Source organism: Somniosus microcephalus, chromosome 5 (assembly GCF_052327205.1).
Source record: "Somniosus microcephalus isolate GS21.2 chromosome 5, FLI_Smic_1.0, whole genome shotgun sequence".
Lineage (NCBI taxonomy): Eukaryota > Metazoa > Chordata > Chondrichthyes > Squaliformes > Somniosidae > Somniosus > Somniosus microcephalus.
In genome coordinates this window covers 185089980-185100578 of record NC_140991.1, presented here as the reverse complement: position 1 = coordinate 185100578, position 10599 = coordinate 185089980, and the positions used below count along the sequence as shown (strand labels likewise).

Below are 10599 nucleotides of genomic sequence, written 5' to 3'. Positions count from 1 at the left end.
TCTTGTTGCCACAGTATTTATGTGGCTGATCCAGTTAAGTTTCTGGTCAATGGTGACCCCCAGGATGTTGCTGGTGGGGGATTCGGGGATGGTAATGCTATTGAATGTCAAGGGGCAGTGGTTAGCCTCTCGCTTGTTGGAGATAGTCATTGCCTGGCACTTCTGTGGCATGAATGTTACCTGCTGTAAGCGAGGAAAATCTGGATGGTAAAACAGAACTAACAGACTCAGGGGTTACCCAGATCAATAGTTTATTATGAGTGCGCATGGGAGAACCACCTCAGCCAACCCCAGCTGGAGGCACCGTTCTCAGAGGAAAAGCGACAATACAGCTTAGTTTATACAGTTTGTTAGACAACACCCACTTATTACTAATGGGGTGTATACATGGGAATATTGATACTTCATTGGTTTACATGGTTAATCAATCAACTACTAAGCCTGGGCTTCAAACTCGAGTACCCCCTGAATATGTCAGTAAAAAGCTTGTCGACTGTAGGAGGCTTCATATTCATGAGCTATCTCTTTTGTTATCGGTATGGGAAAGTATTTTCCAGCAGAGACATGAAAATCTGGATACAAAGCCACATTGAATTATGCAGCTGGCTGACTACTTCTTCAAGGCCTTATTTGCTGCTGCTTCTTAATCGTGCCTTTGTACTCTTATCTCTTCCAAGAACAGGCTCTTTCTAAACAGTTACCAGGTTGTAATTACAAGCAAAATTTCAGAATGCCTTTGGTCAGCTAATTTCTATTTATGTTAGTCTAAAAGGGTTAATATAGCCAAGTATCCCATGGTGCTTTGCATTTCGTTTTCCAGTTAACAAGACTAAATGGTACCTTTCAGATAGTTTTATACCGGTCGAATATTGAGGACTCCTTTATATCCCTTAAACCAAATTTTATCCTAACAATCCCCCCTTTTGGCCCTGGGCTAAGCCCAAGGTTGCCAACCCTTATCCATCACCTATATGCAGAATGCTGTACCTCATCTTAACCAGGTTCCCTTTGTGGTGGCCACCAGTCCGGGTGGAAGAGAGGCAGAACAACTGATAGTCCTATCAAACTATGATTGTCTCCCCTTTTATATGCCCCTTACCCCGGTAGATACTACTCCCGGTACCACTCAGATGTGTCCTTTGTTGAGGTCAAAGAGGCACTGGGGACATTCTCACCCAATCTCTGCTTTACTGCCTTGGCCAACCTTTTCATCCTCTGCCTACGACATTTATTACAGGCCATGAAAATCAAGAAGCACATTACAACAAACTGCACTACTACTAATACATGTGAAATTAATCTAATCCAAGGATGGATCTGTATATTCAGTCCCCAACTCTAGAGGGTGTCCCACCAAGTGGTGACTTTAATTCGGTCAATGTCATGCTTAATGTTTTTATTGTTCTGTTGTAGGTTATGATAAACCTTCTGGGAGAGGCGTATCTCCATTCGCAATACTTTCAAGTGTTCAGGCAACAGGGGTATCGGATACCCAAATGTGTTCTGATAGTCTTTTAAGCCTTTCTTGATATCTTCAGAAACTTGTAAGGTGGTGAGGTTATGCTGGTGTATCTCCACCAATTCCTCGTGTCCAATCCGTACCGGGATTTCAGGAGTGAAGCAGAACTCTGAACTTGGAATATTACAAGTTAGATTGGCATATTTAAACATTTTCAAATTAGTTGTAACACAATATTCACCCTTTCCGGCGTATGCCACTTGAGTGGGTTTTAAATCCGCCTCTAGGGCCTCCATGGTACAATTAATATCCTGATTGGTACCAGTATTGTTAAACCCACACTGTGCCTCTGGGCTGTGTCCAATACTATGTGGACATACAGTGATAGCGTGCCTAGTAACACATCCCTCCAGTTTTGTTCCAGCCAAATTCCCTTTAATCTTCACAGCATATGGTAACATATTGTGATGGGATGTGTGCATTCCGTCCTTCACTACCCCAATATTCTGTATTCGGTACACCGCTCGTCCTTGGGCCTCGGGTGCCTTCACCGGTATTACCAATACCAACCCTAGGAGCCCTCCCCCGTCCGGATTACATTCGACTTGTGTGGGGTGCACCTGAACCATTGCTCTCAACTGGCAAGCCGTCAAGCCTCTGCCTGCTAATGTGCGTTTAGAGGTACCGTCTCCCTTGTGCCCACCGGTCAGGTTCGCCCTTAATTGTTGATTCGTTATCCAAAAGGGTACTTCCCCTGCCTGTATCTGGGCCAGGTTTTCTCAGGTTTGTTCCACAATCCAGTTACCATATGTACTACATATGTCATTAGCAGCCGCCTGCTGAGATGCATTGTATTCTTCCTTTATTAATTTATTAATGGTTTGGGCATGTGTTTCTAGCACTGTAGCTATCTTTTGCAGATGTATGGTCAGCGTTTGATCCTCAGATAATTCCTTATCTGTATTTTCATTTGTCTTTTGTAATACATCTTTAATGCGAGACCCTAGGTCCCTAACCTTTTGATCCAGTGTCGCCAAATCAATAGTGTTAACAACTGAGGTACCCATATTAAAGGCAGTTGCTGTGTCATTTATCACAGACCTTTTACGTCTCCATATCTGTTTATCTCTTTTACTGTGCCCACCAACACTCCATGTCGTGCCTTGTTTTAACACTTGAGTTAGGAGGTGTTAATATAATTGTTGAGTTGTCTTAGAACACCACGTAGGTAAGGCCGTATCGGTTAAATCTAGCACTACCGGTACAAGTTCATGTTGCACATTATCACACAATTAGTTTACAAGATAACTTCCATTTATCAAATCATAATTTTCCTTCTATCACTGTGGGGAAATATTAACTTAACATTAAGAAACTTAAATTTAATAATGTCCAATATCTTTAAATTTCATACTAAAGTTGTTGCTTGGTGAACTTAAATGGCTGTCAGTGGAAAGGGTTAACTCCTTTGCAGGCTTTTGAAGGTGGACCGAAACATTATCAGCTTTACGCAATTGCGTCACTTCACGTAAATAAAAAAAAAACATTCCCGATCGAAGAAGACAGTTGTGTTTTCACACTTTAACTAAATACGGACACTTGGGCTTCATTGGTCAGATTCCCTTTCTCAGCTTGGCTGCCTCGTCTGCCCATGCATTGCCATGTTTCTTGGATTGCTTTAATGTACGGTTCACGCGTTCCACCATGCCCGAACTTTGCGGACGATAGGGTATGTGGAACTTTTGTTTAATTCCCATTAGTTTACATATATCCTTCAGTATTTTGCCCGTGAAGTGCGTTCCTTGGTCGGAATCTATTTGTAAGGGTACCCCCCTTTGATCAAATCCTGTATAGGCTGGGCCATTTCTGCATATTCTGGGATAAAGTGGTCCCTTCCTGCTGCCATCTCTAGCTGCTTGTAAGTACGGAACTGTGAGAAATCAAAGCACGCAGCCAGTGGTTGCGTGCTGCTCCGCTTGGTCTTAGTGCCCCTCCCATCTGTCTTCGGGCATTTGTCTCTTCCCTTGTTATTATGTATCCTAGGTAGATTTCTTCATCCTTCCCTACCTGTACCTTTCTAGGGTTTAACTTTAGTCCCGCATTCTGTCAGGCTCCCAGTACCGTAGTCAATCAAATATTGTAGAGGGGCCTGTCACTATTTGATGTTCTCGTGGAGCGGAGTTATCTTATTCAATTTGGACTACGCCAATCCACACCCCGTGGCCACAATGAAAGTCCGTCTCCAATTCAATCCAAACCAATCCCCCTTTCAACCAACCAGTATCACTTGGAAAAGAAAGAAGGAAGCCATTTCAACAAAGAAACAATCACTCATGCCCTGCAAACATTCACATTCAAATTAATTTTCTTCCAGGCACTCCGGCAACTGTAACGTCAAGGCCGAAGCCCATCCTCTGCATCAACAATGAACAGACAAAACAAAACAAAATAGCACATTCTTGCAGAAAACAGTAAATTACGTCATATTTCTTATTGTCCTTTCTTCAGATGTCTTTCCAAAATACTATAAAAACATTGAATATAACTGGAGAAAAATTAGTTTTTCAACATTTAAACAAATCAAATGAAACTGCTTTGGAAGATTTCACCATAGCAACCGCAACTCCAAGGTTAAATCTTAGACTGATACTTAGGCCTAGAAATTCACTTTGGGCCCGCCAGCTGGCGTGCGCCCAAAAGTTAGCGCTGAGCGCGGAGCCAGTTGCGCCCGTCAGATATTCGTTTTTTGCGCCCCAAGTCGGAACCGGGCGCTATTCCAGGGTGTGCCCGCCCCCGCTTGGGGCGCTGAAACTGAATTTCAGCGCTCTAGGTGCCGCTGCGCCACCCGCTGCGGAGCGGCAGGCTGCGGTACTGCAGGCCTCCTCCTTCTCTTAAGGGGGAGGTGCCTGCAACGGGGAGATCGCCGCTGGATAGTGCCGGCAAATGAGCCCGGCACCACGGAGAAGTGCCGGGTTCGCGGAAAGCAGCCGGCAATGCCGCGGGGGGGGGGTGGAGGAGGCCGGGGAAGGAGGTGCGGGCAGGCGGCCGCCGAAAAAGCGGCCGGCCGCACCTCCACCTTAAAGCGCCCCACTAAGGCTACAGTACGGCCCTGTTTTCTGATCGCTGTTTGCGGCCGCTGCGGAAGAGGCGGCCGCAACGAAATATGGCGGTCGGGCCGGTAGCGGGGCAGTAGCGGGGCACTGCGCACACCGATGACGTCATCGGTGGCGGCGCAGTGCTACTGGCTAACGCCGCCATTACCGCAGTGCTGAATATCGGCGAAAGCTCAGCAAGTGGCGCAAACGCCCTCTTTGGGCGAAAACTGGGCGCAAAGCCTACTGAATTTCTAGGCCTTAATCTTTTGTTAAACAAATAGTTTTTGTTCTTCTCAGTTTTTTTTACACACCAGCTTAACTTAAATTAGTTCAAAGTTTTTCCAATTCTGGGGGCACAATCTTATTCGCACATTCTTAAAACTTCCAAAATCCAAGACAAGACAAAAGGGTTAAATGCTTTTTATTTAACACAGAGAAGTGGGTGGAGCTAAAACACACAACAGACATTTTTTTTCTTTTTTAAGGACAGACTTTCAGACAAAGGAATATTGTAACTTCTTAAACCTCCATAGTCAGGAAAACTTTCACACTTTAACACACTTTCACACAAACTAAAATTCCAGCATTTTTTAAGGTTCCTTTCACTCAGCAAATCTTGTGTTTTATTTGTCTTGGCACAAATGTTAATAACTTCCATGTTGGTAAAGCTTTAAGTTTATTCTTTTTTTCTTTTTTTCAAGTCAGTGACTCAGCAACTTTGCCTGGCTTTCCAAATCTCTGTTTTTTTTTTGAGTTTTCAAATTGGTTAGCCTGCAAATTAGATCTTTTTCCTTCTTTATCTCTGCATTCTTTTTAGGCATTCTGTATAACTTCTGACTTACTTTTCAATAGTTCTTATGTTACCCTATCATTCACCCACACACACTTATTTTACGCACACTCACTCGTCACGGGATCACAGTCCTGTGGTGTTTAGTTCCCTACACCTACTTGATCCTGGCTGTCATGTGGGACTATGTACTCTTAATTCAGGCTCAGGCAAGGTGTTTGAGATAATACACCACCCTTGTCCGTGTCAATCACCCTGTGACTCTCAAGGATCCAATCTTATGTTTTATCGGAACAATGACACAAAACTTATACTCTAAACAGACAAACACTTATATTCTAGACAGACAAACACTTATGCCATAAGCAGACAAACACTTATGCTCTAACTACCCTTTAATCCCTCCGGATCATCACCCAGTGTTTTGTATCGTGGGGATCCCCAATCCCCAGAGAGACACCCTTTAAGCTCTCTCCCCCGGCTCCCTCCTGGCCGTCGGCGACACTTAACCTGTTCTCTTGAGGGTCTCGAAATCCTCTAGCGCCTTTCCCGAGAGTTTCTGAACCCTTTTAGCACTTTCCCCTTGGATTTCTAAACCCCCCAGCGCTTTTCCTTCCCCCTGGGTTTCTAAACCCTTGAGCGCTTCCCCGCCCGGTTTGGGTTTCTAAACCCTGCGCTTTCCCACCTAGAGCCTGTCCCTCCCGAGAGTTTCTAAACTCCTCGGGCCTGTTTGTACCTTAAACGCGTCCTATTGATCCACACCTGAAGCCTGTTGCTCCTTCACTCGCTGTTCTTTATACCACCACTACCCTGATCCGCCTCGCGGACTTCCACGTTAAGGGTGAATATTGCTACTCACCCCCTCCGTGTATGTCGCTGTGGAAGATCGATCAGCAGTCTGGTGGTATCCCACTTCTGACACCAAGCTGTAAGCGAGGAAAATCTGATGGTAAAACAGAACTAACAGACCCACTTATACTAATGGGGTGTATACATGGGAATATCGATACTTCATTGGTTTACATGGTTAATCAATCAACTACTAAGCCTGTCTTTCGAACTCGAGTACCCCCTGAATATGTCAGTAAAAAGCTTGTCGACTGTAGGAGGCTTCATATTCATGAGCTATCTCTTACTCTTGCTATCGGTATGGGAAAGTATTTTCCAGCAGAGACATGAAAATCTGGATACAAAGCCACATTGAATTATGCAGCTGGCTGACTACTTCTTCAAGGCCTTATTTGCTGCTGCTTCTTAATCGTGCCTTTGTACTCTTATCTCTTCCAAGAACAGGCTCTTTCTAAACAGTTACCAGGTTGTAATTACAAGCAACATTTCAGAATGCCTTTGGTCAGCTAATTTCTATTTATGTTAGTCTAAAAGGGTTAATATAGCCAAGTATCCCATGGTGCTTTGCGTTTCATTTTCCAGTTAACAAGACTAAATGGTACCTTTCAGATAGTTTTATACCGTTCGAATATTGAGGACCCCTTTATATCCCTTAAACCAAATTTGATCCTAACACCTGCCACTTATTAGCCCAAGCCTGAATGTGATTCAGGTCTTGTTGCTTGTGGGCATGTACTGCTTCATTACCTGAGGAGTTGTGAATGGCACTGAACACTGTGCAATCATCAGCGAACATCCCCATTTCTGACCTTATTTTGGAGGGAAGGTCATTGATGAAGCAGCTGAAGATGGTTGGGCCTAGGACAATGTCCTGAGGAACTCCTGCAGCGATGTCCTGGGGCTGTGATGATTGACCGTCAATCACCACAACCATCTTCCTTTGTGCTAGGTATGACTCCAGCCAGTGGAGAGTTTTCCCTCCGATTCCCATCGACTTCAATTTTACTAGGGCTCCTTGATGCCACACTCGGTCAAATGCTGCCTTGATGTCAAGGGCAGTCACTCTCACCTCACCTTTGGAATTCAACTCCTTTGTCCATGTTTAGACCAAGGCTGTAATGAGGTCGGGAGCCGAGTGGTCCTGGCGGAACCCAACCTGGGCATCAGTGAACAGGTTATTGGTGAGTAAATGCCTCTTGATAGCACTGTCGACGACACCTTCCATCACTTTGCTAATGATTGAGAGTAGACTGATGGGGCGGTAATTGGCCACATTAGATTTGTCCTGATTTTTGTGAACAGGACATACCTGGGCAGTTTTCACATTGTCGGATAGATGCCAGTGTTGTAGCTGTATTGGAACAGCTTGGCTAGAGGCAAGGCTAGTTTTGGAGTACAAGTCCTCAGCACGATAGCCGGGATGTTGTCAGGGCCCATAGCCTTTGCTTTATCTAGTGCGCTCAGCCGTTTCTTGATATCACGTGGAATGAATCGAATTGGCTGAAGGCCGGCTTCTGTGATGGTGGGGACCTCAGGAGGAGGCCGATATGGATCATCCACTTGGCACTTCTGGCTGAAGATGGTTGCAAACGCTTCAGCCTTGACTTTTGCACTCACGTACTGGGCTCCACCATCGTTGAGGATGGGGATATTCATGGAACCTCCTCCTCCTGGTAGTTATTTAATGGTCCACCACCATTCATGACTGGATGTGGCAGGACTGCAGAGCTTTGATCTGATCCATTGATTGTGGGATCGCTTAGCCCTGTCTATAGCATGCTGCTCCGCTTTTTAGCATGCATGTAGTCCTGTGTTGCAGCTTCCCCAGGTTGGCACCTCATTTATAGCTATGCCTGGTGCTGCTCCTGACATGCTCTTCTACACTCCTCATTGAACCAGGGTTGGTCCCCTGGCTTGATGGTAATGGTAGAATACAATTCTGCTGTTGCTGATGGCCCACAGCACCTCATGGATGCCCAGTTTTGAGCTGCTAGACCTGCTCTGAATCTATCCCATTTAGCACAGTGGTAGTGCCACACAACACGATCGAGGGTCTCCTCCGTGTGAAGACGGGACTACATCTCCACAATGACTGTGCTGTGGTCACTGCTACCAATACTGTCATGCATCTGCAACAGGTAGATTGGCGAGGACGAGGCCAAGTAGGTTTTTCCCTCATGTTCATTCTCTCACCACCTGTTGCAGGCCCAGACTGACAGTTATGTCTTTCAGGACTCGGCCAGCTGTGGTGCTACCGAGCCACTCTTGGTGATGGACATTGAAGTCCCCCCACCCAGAATACATTCTGTGCCCTTGCTACTCTCAGTGCTTCTTCCAAGTGGTGGTCAACATGGAGGAGTGCTGATTCATCAGCAGAGGGAGGGCGGTAGGTAGTTATCAGCAGGAGGTTTCCTTTCCCAAGCTTGACCTGAAGCCATAAGACTTCATGGGGTCCGGAGTCAATGTTGACGGTGCCACAACCCCCAGTGGGACAGGACATACCCAGGGATGGTGATGGAGGAGTTTGGGACATTGGATGGAAGGTATGATTCTGACTATGGCAGGCTGTTGTTTGACTAGTCTGTGGGACAGCTCTCCCAATTTTGGCACAAGTCCCCAGATGTTGGTGAGGAGGACTTTGCAGGGTTGACTGGGCTTGGCCATGTCCATAGCCAGTGCTGAGGTCGATGCCGCGTGGTCCGTTCAGTTTCATTTTGTTTCGTAGGCGTTTATTATAACTGAGTGGCTTGCTAGGCCGTTTCAGAGTCAACCACATTGCTGTCGGTCTGGAGTCACATATAGGCCAGACCAGGTAAGAATGGCAGATTTCCTTCCCCTAAAGGACATTAGTGAACCAGATGAGTTTTGTATGTCAATCCAATCGTAGCTTTTTAATTCCAGATTTATTTAATTAACTGAATTTAAATTCCCTAGTTGCCATGGTGGGATTTGAACTCACGTCTCTGGCTCATTAGTGCAGGCCTCTGGATTATTAACCCAGTGACATTACCACTACGCTACCGCTCCCTGAGTTATGACATGCATGATGTACTTTTATGAGGACAATTGAATTTTGAGTAAATGGAATTACATTTTTAGTAAACGGTTTTCTGGGATTTTTAATGGTGTTTTGGAATCTAATTCTACATTTCTGTTCATTTTACTATAAAAAAACACAATTGTTTACATGTCTAGCTTTGTGCTAAATCTTTATCACTTGCACTTTTGAAAGCCAAGCATAAACAGGAAGATGATAGGGAAGATGATTATCAAGTTGCAGCTAGGTACCAACGTGTAATGCACAGGGGAGTAAAGGATAGTGGGAATTGATAACATTGGGATTGGCATCTGGGCTAAATAAGACTAGAGGGTGGCCCTAGGCTTAATAGAATTTGTGTAGAGGGCTGGAACTTGAATGCATTGTGGGAATGAGTTTTGAGTGTTGAGTGTTGGGGGGTGGGGGAAGGCGGAGGGGGGAGAATCTTGGGTTACAGAAGTGCTTGGAGGAGAATCCCAAGGTGTTGGAGCTATGTGGGTGGTGTCCTGAGGTCTGGATGTGGTGAGAGATGGTCCTTGATCTGAAAATGCTGGGAGAAGGGTCCTGGAATCTGATGACAGCAGACGACGATCCTAAAGTCTGGGAGCACTGGGAAATGGTATCCTGTAGAGTGGGAGCAGTGAAAGCGGATCTTGGCATCTGGAGTGATCCCCTGCCCCAGGAGTAGGAAATCCCAGGCACTATGTTCATTAGAAGAGTGGATTCGGTCTGAAACTGTGACCACATAACCAATGGGATACCAGGAACTGAATGGACACAAGGATGCATGTTCCTCTCCTTGCTATACTATTGGGGATGAGATGGATTATTAGCCTAGTGACATTACCACTATGCTACCATTCCCGTTGTAAGATCATGGCTGATCTTCGACCTCGACTCCCCTTTCCCACCCAATCTCCATATCCCTTGGTTCCCCTAGAGTCCAAAAATCTATCTATCTCAGCCTTGTATATAGTCAACGATCAGCATCCACAGCCCTCTGGGGTAGAGAATCCCAAAGATTCACAACCCTTTGAGTGGAGAAATTCTTCCTCATCTCAGTCTTAAATGGCCAACTCCTTATCCTGAGACTATGCCCCCTAGTTCTAGACTCTCCAGCCAGGGGAAACATCCTCTCAGCATCTACCCTGTCAATCCCCCTCAGAATCTTATATCTTTCAATGAGATCACCTCTCATTCTTCTAAACTCCAAAGAGTATAGGCCCAATCTACTCAATCTCTCCTCATAGGACAACCCTCTCAAAAAGAAAGAAAGACTTGTATTTCTATAACGCCTTTCATGACCACCAGACGTCCCAAAGCACTTTACCGCCAATGAAGTCGTTTTTGAAGTGTAGTCACTGTTGCA

General features: G+C 45.4%; 1 pseudogene; it reads right to left on the bottom strand.

Annotated features, from left to right (window-relative positions):
• Nucleotides 1-243: 243 nt before the first annotated feature.
• LOC147117478 (uncharacterized) lies at nucleotides 244-2054 on the bottom strand (annotated as a pseudogene).
• Between the last annotated feature and the right edge of the window lie 8545 nt (nucleotides 2055-10599).